The sequence below is a fragment of the Felis catus genome, chromosome F1, assembly GCF_018350175.1.
Source record: "Felis catus isolate Fca126 chromosome F1, F.catus_Fca126_mat1.0, whole genome shotgun sequence".
Classification (NCBI taxonomy): domain Eukaryota; kingdom Metazoa; phylum Chordata; class Mammalia; order Carnivora; family Felidae; genus Felis; species Felis catus.
Window position 1 is genome coordinate 50,648,792 of NC_058384.1, and position 15,629 is coordinate 50,664,420.

Consider the following 15,629-nt stretch of genomic DNA (forward strand, 5'->3'; position numbering starts at 1 on the left):
ACCTCATTTTTATTTGGGCACCTCGCTTGAATAGCTTTTAAAGCAATTTTATAAATAATTTAAGGAGGGGCACCTGGTGGCTCAGTAGGTTAAACATCTGACTCTTGGTTTCAGCTCAGGTCATGATCTCATGATTCGAGTCCCAGGTCAGGCTCTTGGATCCATTCAGAGCTCCTAGCTGAGAGCTTGCTTGGGATCCTCCCTCTCTCCCTCTCTCTCTACCTCTCCCCCGCCCCTTGCACTAGCTCTCTCTTGGTATCTCTCTCAAAAATAAATAAATAAAATTTAAAAATAATAAATAATTTAAGGATAATATTTATTTGATATGTTTTCATTTTATGAAGGTTTTCCATTATGTTATATCAAATTTATAGCACTTTTGTGAATGAAATGACAAAGAACCCATTATTTCCATAATACTATCGTGTTATTTATTTTAGCTAAAGACCGAGGGTGGGATTGTAGGGAAAGTATTTTTTATGTTTTTAAATAGGGCTGGGGCACCTGGGTGGCTCAGTTGGCTAGGCATCCGACTTCGGCTCAGGTCATGATCTCCTAGTTTGTGAGTCCGAGCCCCGCGTCAGGCTCTGGGCTGACAGCTCGGAGCCTGGAGCCTACTTCAAATTCTATGTCTCCCTTTCTCTCTGCTCCTCCCCTGCTCATGCTCAGTCTCTCTCTCATTCAAAAATAAATAAAAACATTTAAAAAAAATTAAATAAATAGGGCTTTCTGTGAAAATTTTACTGAAATTCTGTAGACTAAAAAGCCTTGAAAATTAAATTTTTGATCTACTAGATACAAAATTCTAGATAGAGATTTACCCCAAGAGATATATGCAGTTACATTTCAAGGGGGATAAGACAAAGACCACTGAGCTATCCCAGGGGTTCTAAAGCTTAGGGAGAGTAGTTTTATTTTTTCCCCCTGGAAATATAAATTTGTATCCCAAGGATAAGAACCCAGGATCCTTCCCTTTTGAATTCCCAAAAGAATTGTTTACATTAGGAGCAAAAGATCCCTCCCTATCTTTAAGGAAGAGAGGAAAGGATAGTTGGTTCACTTCTATACAATCTCCTCTTTTCATATATTCAAGGGTTCTTGCCGACAGCACAGACTCCATCCAGCGTTTGTGGGTGATCTTTTTTCCTGTTCATCATGTTGTTCTAGAAGAGGAAACTGGGGCTTGGAGAATCAGCATGGTTATTGGCTGTAAATAAATACAAATCTGCTTTGGCCCAGAAACCATGTGTCTGCATTTAGAATAATATTAATGAATACATATCTAAAAATTTAGCACACAGTCTTCCTAAACAGATCATTATTTTCATGCATAATTGTTACAGAATGAATGTGTGTGTGCCCCTCCCAAAAAATTGCATGCTGAAACTCCACCCCCCACCATGTGATGGTATTAGGGGGCGGGGCCTTTGGGAGATAATTAGAATTAGATGAGGACATGGAGAGAGGAGCCCTCATGAAGGGGATTCTTGTCCGTATAAGATTCATGGTAGAGCTTGCTTCTTCTGCTCTGCTCACCATCATGTGAGGATACAATGAGAAAATGGCTATCTGTAAGACAGAAGAGGGCTCTCACCAAAACCTAACTGCACTGGCATCCTGATTTTGTCTATAAGGCAACATGTTTTTGATATTTTGTTATATTACCCCAAACTTTCTAAGAAAATAGTTGTTAAATTCCCAGGAAAAATATTTCCAGCTCTCTAGTCCATGCCTAAACATTTTAACAGTAACTAGTCTGTGAAATCACAATGACAGCTTACATTCAAATGTTGTCAGATCTCAGAAACAATGCCTACAGAAAGGCAGGCTAGACAGTTTATAATGCTTGCTGAAGAAAACCAGAGTTCTGTGGCATTCGTGAATTGCTCAACAATTTTTTATATATAACAGAGTAACTTCCAGAATTTCCGGAAAATAATAGAAACGTTTTAAAATATTCATTGAAACTGACAAAATTATGTCAGTGATTTCCAGTGTTCCAAAACTCAACATGTCCTTCACAGTTCATTATTGCTTCAAGGTCAGGTCCTTCAAGTGCCAACCTCAAGCAGTCTCTTTCAGCTCCACCATTACCTGAGAGTAGGTAGTGTTCAACTCAAGATTTAATCTGATGATTTTACTGAGTTCCTTTTGTGGTAAGGGCAGAAATCATGAATGTTCTTCCCATATGGCCACTTACAAAAAGTCGGAAAGGAAAGGTTAAAATGTGAATTGAGTCAGATAGACTCAGAGACAAATCAACCGACCACCATAGCTTAAGGAGGTGAATTTCCATAGAGAGATTTTACTATCGGTTAGCACTGCATGTTACAAGACAAAATAAACTGAAGGTGTTAGGATTGAAGGTTTGGAGTTTATATAGTACATGTTTGCTTTCTTTCAGGCAGTTTTGAATTTCAACAAGTTTTAAGAAAGAAAATCCAAAGGTTCCCTACAAATTCTTTAAAATCTCTATTTGAAAAGCCAATTTATGAAAGTAACTGTAGAAATGATAATACAAAATTTAAAACACAGATGTAAAGGCACTTTAGATAGAAGTGTCCCTGGATACACGAAGATTATACAAATCCATACTTGTGATTCAGAGGCCACTGCTGTATGATAGATTTGTTTTTCCTCAATGGCTATGATTCTTTAAATCACATGTAAATTTCTATAATCCAAACCATCGCTCTGTAAATTCAATCTAATCCATCTTTTGAAAGCTGAAAGGCCTACAAGTGTAATAACTAACTGAAAGATAACATAGCCTTCTCTGGAAACACTGCCAAAAACAGGGCATACCATTGGATCTATGCTTTCCGTTTCAGGGGCAGCAGCGTCTTCAAAGGAAGAAGCGATTGATTCATACTAAGCAACCTCAGGCTAATTCTCTAATTAGGTGACAATTTAGATGCAGCGCACGCCCTAAGTGCTGTGTAGAGTACGAAGTCCAGACTGGGGAAGATGCCCAACTGTGGTATTGTAAAGACAGCAGATGGCTGGGAAAACAATTTCTAGAATTATTTCAGAGTTCTAACTTTCAAGTCAATTTAGCATTATTATTTAAATTTAATTATTGGAATTTTCATTAGGAAAACCATGCAAATATTTTCCTTTCTCTAAAATAATTTACCAAGTAGATCAGTAGACCTGCAATCAAAGTTTCACCATAGCATAAAATTGAAATAATTTTGCCTCTGTATTCTGCTATATGAATGCAACAACTATGGAACTGGAGCTTTAAAGCATTTAGTCTTGTTTGGACGCATTGCTCAGTAAAGGAACTTTGTGCATAATGTGTGCATTTTATTTATCATTAAAATATACCTGTTATAAAAACCGATGTGCATCAGTTTGCATATAAAACATCAAGATGAAAATAGACACAATGTTTTAAATGTTTATTTATTTTGAAAGAGAGAGTTTGTGAGCAGGAGAGGGGCAGAGAGAGAGGGAGAGAGAGAATCCCAAGCAGGTTCCACTGACATCATCACAGAGTCTGACAGGGGGCTTGATTCCACCAACCCTAAGATGCTGACCTGAGCCCAAATCAAGAGTCTGAAGTAAAGGACTGAATCACCCAAATGCCCCTAGAAACAATGGTTTTGAAGTTGTACTTTCAATCAGTTACAGTGAAAGATAAACTGTATTTTGAAAATAGGTTTCCAGATAAAAGGACCAAAACTTCCCTTAAAATATTGGTACCAGTACAGGATTATCAAATTTGTAATTTGTGAATCTTAACTCATATCTCTGCTTGCTGTTTGCAAAGGTTGTACATTTTAATAAACATGGTAATGCAAGATAGGGCATTTAGCATCACTTTGTTGATATTTGTTTGGTATCTCTCTACTTTACCAGTGTCATGTTCTGCTGAAACTGAAATTCTACCTTGAAAATACCTTTGTTCATTTCCAAACTTGGTTATCCCTGCCTCCTTCATTGCAAGCATTTCTGATTACATTCCATTCATGCAGTAATTTTGTCACACCTCAGGATTTCTTTCTCAGTAATTGTCATTAAAAAAAAATTGTAACAAAAGTCTGCATTATATTTAAAAAAATCATGGAGATTTCAGGAAGTGAGATCTAGTTACTCTCAGGAGGATATGTTGTATGGAAAGTAGATTTTCTCACCCAAAATCAAACTGAAGAACTTATAAGAGCAAGAAGAGAACACAAATTCAAGAAACAAATGAAAACAATAAGCTGTACATTCAGACAATGCAGGAGACAGGGGACTGTGGGAGATGCATAGCTTCAGGCTGAGATCAGAGGGCAGCTAGAAGCAGCCCTGAGAGGTTAGGTTGAAGTAAGTCTTTTAAAAATTGGCTCTTGCTTTTACTCCCCACGTTGTTTTGGAAAAATGATTGCCTGACCTTTTGCTACAGAAATCAGCAACACCAGCTGATAGCGGAGTCTGCAGGATATCAAGGCAGTGCAAAAAGTTTTGGCGGAGTGAAGAGTTGATTTAAAGATGTGTCCACTGTCGAGAGCTTTGCTTCTTGAACTTTCAATTCTCCCTTCCCTTGGTAAGTTGTACCCAGGAAATTGTTTCCGCATATGCTGTTACTCCTTGAAAATTTGAAGATAAAACTAAGAACAAAGGAGTTTGACTGTGGAAGAAAAAGTATTGAGGAAGGAGAGCAAGACAGAGTGACCACACTAGTTCTGAAGTGACTGGAGCCTACCATTCTGAGGCTATCCCCTCCTGCTCTTCACTCATGGATGGAAGCCATGACAAATCTTATCAAAATAGCTTGTTGCACTGAAAGCACAAATCTATAGACTAAAACTGCATAACTAGAGACTATAAATAAAATAGACATTCATACACTAAAACCTTGGATTGAGAGTAACTTGTTCTGTGAGAGTTCCACATGACAAGCAAATATTTTTAATAAATTTTAACTTGATAAACAAGCCATGTCTTGCAATATGAGTAGGACATGATGCCGAATGTCACATGGTCACAACTGAGCCAATGGTTCTTGAAATTCGCTTTGATATATAAGTGCTTTGGATTACAAGGGTGTTTCCAGAATCAACTATGCTCACACACCGAGGTTTTATTGTATCTGAAAAACATATTTCACCAAAGGAAAGTTAGTTAAAGAGAAAGACAAATAATTAAACATAATTAAACATAAGATTATTTTGTAAGGATAGAAAAGAGATTACTAGCAACGTAAAACAAAAATAGGAAATAAAAAAGACCCAAGTGTTCTGGTTTCCAGTTTTGCATGTAAAAGGATCTTAGAAGTTACTCCATCCTAGCAACACGTAAAAAGCTAAACAGACTGAAAAATAAGCAACGCTTCTTGGATCCATAAAGGAGGAGAGGACACAGGGCAAGCCACTGACCCCTCGAATGGAGAGATGGGAGAATATGAGGTACCATGGTTTAATGGAGCAGACTCACTAGAAGAAACTGGGTTGAGGGAACCATCATTGGATAGAAAATCTGAACTGTATTAAGAAATTGCTAGAAACTCAGTATGTATAACCCCAAGAGTTAAAAACTCTGGGGGGGACCCAGTCGTAAGAGGGTTTCACAGTATAGTGAGATTTACCTCCAGGAGCTTGATTTGATTCCCTCGGAAAAATGGAGAAAAATCTTGTCAGTCTCCTAATAGGAGGAAAAGAAAGGCACCATTTTGAAATATGCCAGAGCAATCTAGTTTCCTTAACAAACCCTGCCCTTAGGGGACAGCAGTTAACCAGAGCCTAACTGCTAAGGTATTATTAGAGTTTAAATGAACTGAGGAAGAGAAATATCCAGTTCTAACAGGCTCTAAGCTTTCACATGTTGGAAGAGATAAATGTAACTCCTGCTCCCTCTAGCCACCCTGCCCCCCCCCCCCCCCACAAAGGGGAGGAAAATAAAGAAAACTGAGAAACACTTAGGAAGTTCACACCATCCAGCGGCATAGGCTCACCTCAAGACTAAGACATAATCAGGGGGCGTTTTACCTAGTACATCATGTCCAGATATCAAGAAAAAAGTTACAAGGCACATCAAAAAGCAATTAAAATCTGCCACACGAGGGTATAGAGAGATCTTCTGGAAACCAGGAAGAATGCTCTCACCAGAGCATGTGCCTTCGTTACACATTTGTTGTTGAAGCCCCCCCCCTCCCCCGCCCCAGACTATGGTATTGTGTTCTAGCTGCCTGGACTGACCAAAACAAGCACCTCACCCAACACACAGAAAGGCATTCTTTTCAAGCACGCATAGCATATTCATATTAGGTACTATGGGAAGTCCTAATTTATTTCAAAGGGTAAGTAACATTTTATGGAATGCTTAATGCTTTCTCTTGGTTATTAACAAATAATGCAATGATATTGTGGCCACATGCCAATTAGTTTTCACAGTGGTTTCATAATATATCTTGAACTTTGGATTAGCATATGTATTTGAACTATACAATGAAGGTAGGCTTTTATTCTGACAGAAACCAACTGTGATTTGCTTAATTAGTTTAACAATGAAGACCGGCTGTCTTAATTGGGTTGTGTGAGGGGATCAAAAAATTATTAACAAATATTGCATTGGCAAATGTAAATTAGAATGAAAAGTATTCCAATTTCCATAACCCTTTCTGAGTACATAAGATTAAATAACATGTCTCTAGGTGAAAAAATAACAGATGTAATTAATAGTCAGTTGATAACACTTGCTAAATCATTTTTGGTGGACTTCCCAGAAATTGGGTCATGAATGATTCTGTTGGCATGCTAACAATTTTTTTTTTGCAAGCCAGTTGATTTTCAAATCTTTGCTTTTAACAAATTGAAGAAGACCTCATTTAATTGTTAGCTAATATCTCATAAAGGTAAATTTATTGATTTATCACTATATTAATTTTGCATACAATTAAAAAAATCAAATAACTCAGTGACATCTCTGTAATGAAAGTAATATATCCTCATCTATTTATTTATATGAACAATGATTTTTAACATTTAAACTTAATTTTACTTAAAAAGAAACTTTATAAAATTAATTTAATAAAATTATACTTTTGGTTAAACTTCAGTTTATTTAAATTTTATACTGCATTTGTTATTTTATATTTATATTTTATTTGTAACAAATTTATTATTTTGATAAATTGCATACTACTAATAATTATAAGATACCTGAATGCAGAACTAAATGGTAGTCTTATGTACAATGGACAAAATAATTAAATTTCAATTTACATAATGTTTTGCACAAAACATGATAAATAATATACTGATGGGCACATAATTGGAAATTTGAATCCAATGCAAAAAAAGGGCGATAATAGCTATACAATCATAATGGTTTTTAGATTCCATTGGATAGTTTAGAAGTATTGCAATAATTTTATTGTAATGTTATAGTACAATGATTCTGTACATTATAGTAAAACAATTCTATACCTTTTGTAACAGCTTTTGTCCCAGACTCTCTTTCCAAATCAGTCTGTGTAGCGAATAACCTTGAAGATGCACACAGTATCTCCTTCTAGCACAGAGGTCACACTGGTGTTTGGAACAGTATAATAAAGATAACATCTCCCTCCAGAGCACTCATTGGGCAGTTTCCTAGCCCACTCTTACAACATTGGGGATTTCCTAAGGTCACAGTTTCTCAGCTGTGTGTACAGCATTTACCAGCCCCCTCAACCCCCACATAACCCTCACGGGATTTACAAACTTGAAGCTTGGGCTTTCTTCTCAGCCAAAAATAATGAAGATCCTTTGTCTTTGACTCAGGACACTCATGTCTTTCTTCTGCCAGCATCCATAGAACGTTGCCATGCTAACGTGTCAGCTTGCAAATAGAGTAAAATCTTAGACCCTTTGCAGTTTTTGACAAAATATTGATAAGATTTATAAAGAGCAAAGCTATATCCTTTGCAATTATCTACAATCATAACGAAATGTTTAGGTTAGTGTAGAAACTATGTGTGCTCAAAATGTGAAGACTGTTGCTATTTAATTTATTAATCTTATAATTGATCACAACTTTAGATTTTTAACTTGTAAAAAGGTTAAGGGTTAAGGTTCTTGTCTGGATTTTTCCCTCTATTGCTATACCCCTGGTAATCACCTACCTGCACATAGTCAGTGTTCCAAAACTCTGTGTCGAATGAATGGATAAATGGTGTAATCAGTCTGCCATTATTAAAAAATTTTTAAACACAGTGTTTTAGAGATTTAGAATTCAGATGTGAAAAACATGGAAGAAACAACATTCCGCTTTTGATTTCAAGACGTGTACACATTGTGTAAATTCATGTAAAATTAACCTTTACTGATGCCATTTTTCAAGATACTTGCACAAAAATGGACTTTTTTTTTTTAAGAGACGTTCTTCAGTTTCATTAATGTTCAGATGGACATGATGAAATTGCAGGGGCAGAAAATCAGAGTTTATCTGACTGTGATGTGTGGCCAGCTTAAAAACTTGATGAGGTTTCAGCAATTTTAACTACAGAGGCACAATTTTCACAATGCTATCCACCACATACTTGGGTTTTTTTGTAATGCTATTTCCTGAGAGGAAGAACTCCAAAATGTTAACAGTGCTCTCAGATGTTCACAGAATATTATTCAAATATGTGAAAATCTAGATGTGTTTCTGAACATTTAAAAGAAGAAATGAATAATTAACTTACCAAAGTTAGTCAAAAACATGGGGAACATTCACAGAAGGTGTTCTGAAATACTGACTATTGTTATGAGTTATTTTACACCTGTTGGTGACTTAAAAGTATATACTGTCATTGGATTCCAAACATGAATGTGATTTTAGGGTAATTTATTATTATTATTTTTAATTTTTATTTATTTTTAAGAGAGGGAGAGAGAGAAACAAAGTGCAAGTTGGGAAGGGGCAGAGAGAGACACACACACAGAATCTGAAGCAGGCTCCAGTCTCTGAGCTGTCAGCACAGAGCCCGACGGGGGCTTGAACTGGTGAATTCTGAGAGCATGACAGGAGCCGAAGTCAGATGCTTAACCTACTTAGCCTCCCAGGCACCCTAGGGTGATTTATTATTTTAAATGCTAGATATTTAAACTATTATTTCTAAAGTACTTAACTCTCTTTTTATCCTTAAAATAGAAAATGTCTAAAGAAAGTATATATTTCTCAACTGCTTTTCACAGAAACATGTCCACATGTGTACTATTTTTTTTCAACGTTTTTTTTATTATTTATTATTTTTGGGACAGAGAGAGACAGAGCATGAACGGGGGAGGGGCAGAGAGAGAGGGAGACACAGAATCGGAAACAGGCTCCAGGCTCTGGGCCATCAGCCCAGAGCCTGACGCGGGGCTCGAACTCCCGGACCGCGAGATCGTGACCTGGCTGAAGTCGGACGCCTAACCGACTGCGCCACCCAGGCGCCCCCACGTGTACTATTTTTAAAAATCTCTTCAGAAAATAATTAAAATATTGAAATTGGCAATTTGTAAAATACATTTCCTCTTGTTTTGTAAGAACTTGATAAATAGTTATGTGTTTCTAATTATTGCCAGCAGAATAACTATGACAAAGTACCAATTATTCTAGGAGTAATACCAAGATGAAAACACAAATTGAAATTTACTGTTTAAATGGGAAAAAATTAACTGAGGAATGAATAGAAATTTTTGAGTGTTGAAAATATTACAGTTTCTTTCTTTATATATGCAAAATTGTAACCTTACCTATAGAGGGTTAATTTAATTAATGTTGGATATTTATTCAACATGGTTTTCACAGTAATATACTTGCATCACCATGTGCACAGAATATTTAAAATCTATTTTAAATTTTATAAACTCTCAGGGCAGCATAAAAGAAAAATCTGTTAATTGACCTGTTGGGTATTGAATAGGAGTTAGTATGTCAACTTATGGAGTTTAGCCATATCAGGAGTACATTTGCCATTTCAGTGAAGACACATGATTCTTGACTAATCCATTCCATTTTGAATAAATTTTACCATTTTGGTATGGTGTGTTCTATGTGCGCCTTGCCCTGGGATTATATCATAGGAAATGAAAATTAAGGAGATATTTATTCTAATGTGTGAAACTAGTCTAGCTAAAATTTTTCAAAAAGTCTCATACTTTTTAAATTAAATTTTAGTAACAGAATCATATCCAATAAATAAGATCCACAGCAGATTTGTAAAATGTACTATAGCAAATGAGTTCACTAAATAGCATGATTCATTTACAAAATGTTTACTTGCTTCAAACTGTCTTGCTTATAGAATGTAGGTCAATGCTTGTTGAAAGACAGACACCCTCCCTGCTGCACACACACGATGTGTTTTTGTAGGAACGATATAAAATGTGTGTGTATATATTATTGTATATTTCCCTTTTTATTTTCTTTTTTAAAAATGTTTTATTTATTTTTGAGTGAGTGCAAGCGGGGAAGTGGCAGAGAGAGGGGGCAGAGGATCTGAAGCCGGCTCTGTGCCGACAGCAGCCAGCGCGATATGGAGCTCTAACTCACAAAGGAAAAGATCATGACCTGAGCTGAAGTCAGGATCTCAGCCAACTGAGCCACCCAGATGCCCCTAAATTTCTCTTTTTCAGCGCTACATACCCCAAGAATATCCCAATTCTGTCTTTAATAAACTATTTTCTCTACAATTTCCATTTTTCTACATTTCCATTTTTGCTTGCAAAAATTCTTCCATTTCAACAATTTTGTAATGATGAATTTAGAACTAATGCACAACACAAAAATAAGCATAATGGCAAATCAATTCTAAAAACATTATATTTTTACTCTGTATGAATGATAATTAGGTATTTTTTTAAGGTTTTATTTTGAGAGACAGAGAGTGAGAGGGGGAAGGGCACAGAAAGAGGGAGACAGAGAATCTCAAACAGGCTCCATCCTGTCAGTGCAGAGCCAGATGTGGGGCTTGAACTAACGAACCATGAGGTTATTACCTGAGCCAAAACCATGAATCAGATGCTTAACCATCTAAGCCACCCAAACACGCCAATAATCAAGTATTTTAAATCAGATACACAATTTTTTTAAATTTATTTATTTTGAGAGAGAGCATGCCAGCGAGGGAGGGGCAGAGAGAGAGAGAGAGAGAGAGAGAGAGAGAGAATCCTGTGCAGGTTCCATACTGTCAGTGCAGAGCCTGACATGGGGCTTGAACCCATGAACTGTGAGATCATGTCCTGAACCAAAATCCATAGTTGGACACTTAACCGACTGAGCCACCCAGGTGCCTCTAATCAGATACACAATTCCATATTCACATAACAGATGTGTTAAATTCTTTGAGTTGCAAAAAGAATACCAGTAAGAAAGAACTCCACTCTTCTCTGTTGGAAAACATAATAATTAAATCCCCTTCAGAATAACCTACAAATTCACAGTCTGAGTGGTAAGAAAACCTTAGAAACATTAAGGAGAAAAAAAAAAAAAAGAAAACTAGCCAAATTAAATAGTAACAAAAACAAAGATAAAATTGACTTTATTTTAGTAGCAGTTATAAACTGTATTTCTCTCTTCTTCCTGGGTTCTAGTGATATATTTAGAAAAACACATTTGCAAATGCATGCAGTACTTTTGGATATCTATTTCTTTATTGATATTTAAACACAATTATTCTCAGAACCAATTAAAATATTTTAGAAGTTTTATTTATCAAACAAAATGGGAAAAAAGGTGAATGATAAATGCCTACAATAGCAGCTAAAATTATATATATAAGTCATATCTATGCAAAGAAAGATTGCTCCTTGACAGAGAGTTTTTTATCCTTAATGAGTCCCTGCAGGGGATGCTGTAACATACACTTGATACAGATTCTGAGTCCTTTCTGTGAATAAATGAAATGTTTTATTTTCATGCACTCACCAGCAGAAATACATAAATACAAAATCAGTAGCAAATAATCTAGCCAAAACGAGGTTTGAAAAAGTGTGTAAATATAGAGAGTAGGAAATCAGGTAAAAGTTATTTAAATTTCTTCTTTCTCTTACTTCCTTTTCAGATTCATTAATAAACGTCTTATGCACCTTTGGATTCACTGCCTCTACATTGCTCGGCAGACAGATGGTTGCATATTTCAGTCTCGTACGCACTTAGAAGAAAACGCACTTGCCTTGATACCATAAAATCAGATTTCTCTAATAAGTGCTATCAAAAAGCTCCTTGTGAAAAATAAATGCCATTACTATGTTATTACCTTGTGCAATGAGCTAAAGTATTTCATACATTTCTGTTTTCAGTTATAACAAGAAAGCTGTTTAATATTGGGGGACATTGAGATAAAGAGCCCGAACTTCAGCAGGATGCCACAGAACAGCTTTGGGGAGCACCCATACAATTATAATCTGCATCAATACCTTTAAGTAACCCTGACAAACTAAAAATCTAAGGGGAAAAATGTTTTCATGTGTAAATTTACTAGATTGTTGTTCTTAAACTATTTCTTTAAAATATTCGAGACACAGCCTCTAAAATTTCTTTAAAGTAGCATAAATATTTCTGGTAGACTGGTGGGAGCAGCAAAAAAAATTACCTTAAATGGACATAAATTTCAGGTATATTCATTTGATTCAAAGCAAGGCGTTAGCTTTTTGAGGAATGGATGACTTTAAGAAGGCCGCCTTGGGGCAAAGTACCAACGGTTGTATTCTGATATAAAATTTAACACCTGCAACAGATCATTTTTAAATATGTTCTTCTCTATACTGTAAGATTTTGAAATTTATTATTCATGAAATGAATACTAATAATAGCTATAAAAGACATAGTAAAAATTTTATAAAAATTTGTATGTATAAACAAGTCAATAAAAACAAACATTTTTTTAGTTACATGAATGTAATTTTTTCCTTTTTTAAAATAGAATTTACTTTTTAGAGCTGTTTACAGTCACAGCAAAATTGAGCAGAAAGTTCAGAGAATTCCCATATTCCCCTGGCTCTGCTTCAAGTAGCCACAGCCTCCTTCACTGTCAACATCCCAGACTGGAATGATACATTTGTTAAAAGTGATAAAACTTGCACTGACACATCATCGTCACCCAAAGTCCATACTTTAGGTTAAGGTTTACTCTCTGTGTTATACATTCTATAGGTTAGGACAGTTATTCAGTGACATACATATAGTGTAAGTGCCTGACAACTAGATTTTCTGATTGCAATGTAAGTGCCTAACATTAAGCTTTTGATTGCCAAGGCATTCTTTTCAAAAAACATGTATCTCAGATAAACTATTGCCAGCCACACAACTGGATTAAAGGCCAGGCCGACTCACCCATGATTTTCCTCTTTTGGAAAACCCTCGGTGACCTAACTGACCACTTGAATGACCCTGCTTTTCCCTTCCCATGTTTTAATTCTTCCTCATGTTTTATTTTTTTTCTCTTATGTTAAATTGACCAAAAAGAATGAACCCGATACCCTAGGCACCCTACGCTTGACCCCACTAAAGGCAGAACCCCAGGTTCATTCCATCTTTCTGACCTTTCTCTGTATTCTTTAGGACTTGCCAGTAAAAATTCTTGTTCTTTCAAAGTTCCTGATGATTGTTGCTGAGGTACATCTATACTACATGTGTTGGTCCATCCACAACATTGACTTTGGTTGGGGAAATGTCTAAGGTGGTTCACTGCAAGTAAGGAGTACAGGTCTAGGAGAGTGCTTCATACATTCCTAGCAATACCATCACTGATAAATAGACTCAGACCAACATAAACACATGTGTCCATCATTTTGGATCATGCAGAGCGTTTTCACTACCCTTAAAATCCTCTGTGCTCGGCCTATTTTACATCCTTTTACTATCTCCATAGTTTTGTCTTTTCCAGAATGTCATATAGTTGGAATTATGCAGTATGTAGCCTTTTCAAATTGTTTTTTTTTCCACTTTGTAATATGTATTTAGGTTTCTTCCATATATTTTCATGACTTATAGTTCATTATTTTTTAAGAACTGGACAATGTTCCATTGTTTGATGTACGAGAAGTGCATTACCCATTCAGCTACGGATGTACATCTTGGTTGCTTTGGCAATTGCTTGGGCAATTATGAATATGGTTGCAATAAACATCCATGTGCAGATTTTGTGTTGTTATGTTTTTAACTCCTCTGGGTAAGTACCAAGGAGCATGATAGCTGGATCATACAGTAAAAGTGTGTTTAGTTTTGTAAGAAACTGCTAAACTGTCTTTCAATGTGGCTGCCCCATTGTGCATTCCTATAAGCAGGATAAGACTTCCTGTTCCTCAACATCCTTTCCAGCATTGGGTGTTATGAATGCTCTGGATTTTGGACATTCCAATAAGTGTGCAAGGGCATCTCATTGTTCTAATTTGCATTTCCCTGATGACATGTGATGTGGAGCATCTTTCCATGTGTTTATTTGCCATCTACATATCTTCTTGGTGAGGTGTCTGTTAAGAAGTCTGGCCATTTTTTAATTGAGTTTATTTTCATGTTGTTAACCTTATAAGTTCTTTGTAATTTTAAATAGCGGTTCTTTATCAGTTGTGTTTTGCATTCACGTAATTTTTGGAAAAAAGGAAAATGCACCAGAGGAAAAGCTCCTGGTGAAATTCTTCTGCCAAGTTTAGGCAAAAATTTGCACATAGAGTGACAATAGATGTAATAATTTTGTTTCTGCCTGTTTACAATCACTGTTCTTTCATGGTTTATTGTAAATCTACTATTAAAGGGAAGAATATATAATTATATGGTAGCTGTAGACAAGACTGGCACTCAAAATCAGTTTGATTTATTATGAACCACTATCACTAAATTTTTGAAACTTAATTCTTAGCTGAACTGCTTGAGTAGAGTTTGACCATGTAACTGAGAGTTCTCAGAATTAACTTTTATGTAGAATACATAGATTATTTAAGGGAGTAATAGAATTGAGCAAATTAGGAATTAGAATTGTTATCACATTATTAAAACAATGATAACTGCATGATTATCTTGATTTTATAGAAAAAAAAAACTTCACAGGGAAATGCTGTGTCATTGACATTACTTAAAATTTCCAGTGCATGGAGATAATGAAAGAAATGACTGATTTTAGGCAGTTTTATTAGTTTTTTTAAATTTTTCTACAAAGTCTTATTCTTCTTAGTGCCTACGGCCAATGAATATTGCTTCTCCTGTACTCTTTAGTGTATTTATTCATCAAAAAGTTACACACAAATACTTCAACAACCTTCCTACAGCAGAAATTCATACTAACAATAACCCATTGGAAATGAATAGTTTGGATAGATACCCTAAGTAGTATGTATGTATCTGTGTGTGTGTGTGTGTATGTATATTTTATAAAATTTCAAGATTTTCTTTAGACATCTTGCATTTCCATCTCTTTTCTTTCTTTATCAATTGTCAATCAGGTAGACAGAAAGCAAACAGAGATTTATTTTGCAAGATGTTATCACCTGAAAGTTTGTATCCTCCCAATATCCATATGTTGAACCCCAATTCTCAAAGTGTCAGTATTAGGATGTGGGACCTTTGGGAGGCTATTAGGTCATGAGGGTGGCTCCCTCATGGATGCAATTAACACCTTTATAAAAAAAGATCCACAAGAGCTCTCTCACTCATTCTGCCATGTAGGTACACAGTGACAAAATTACTATTCGTGA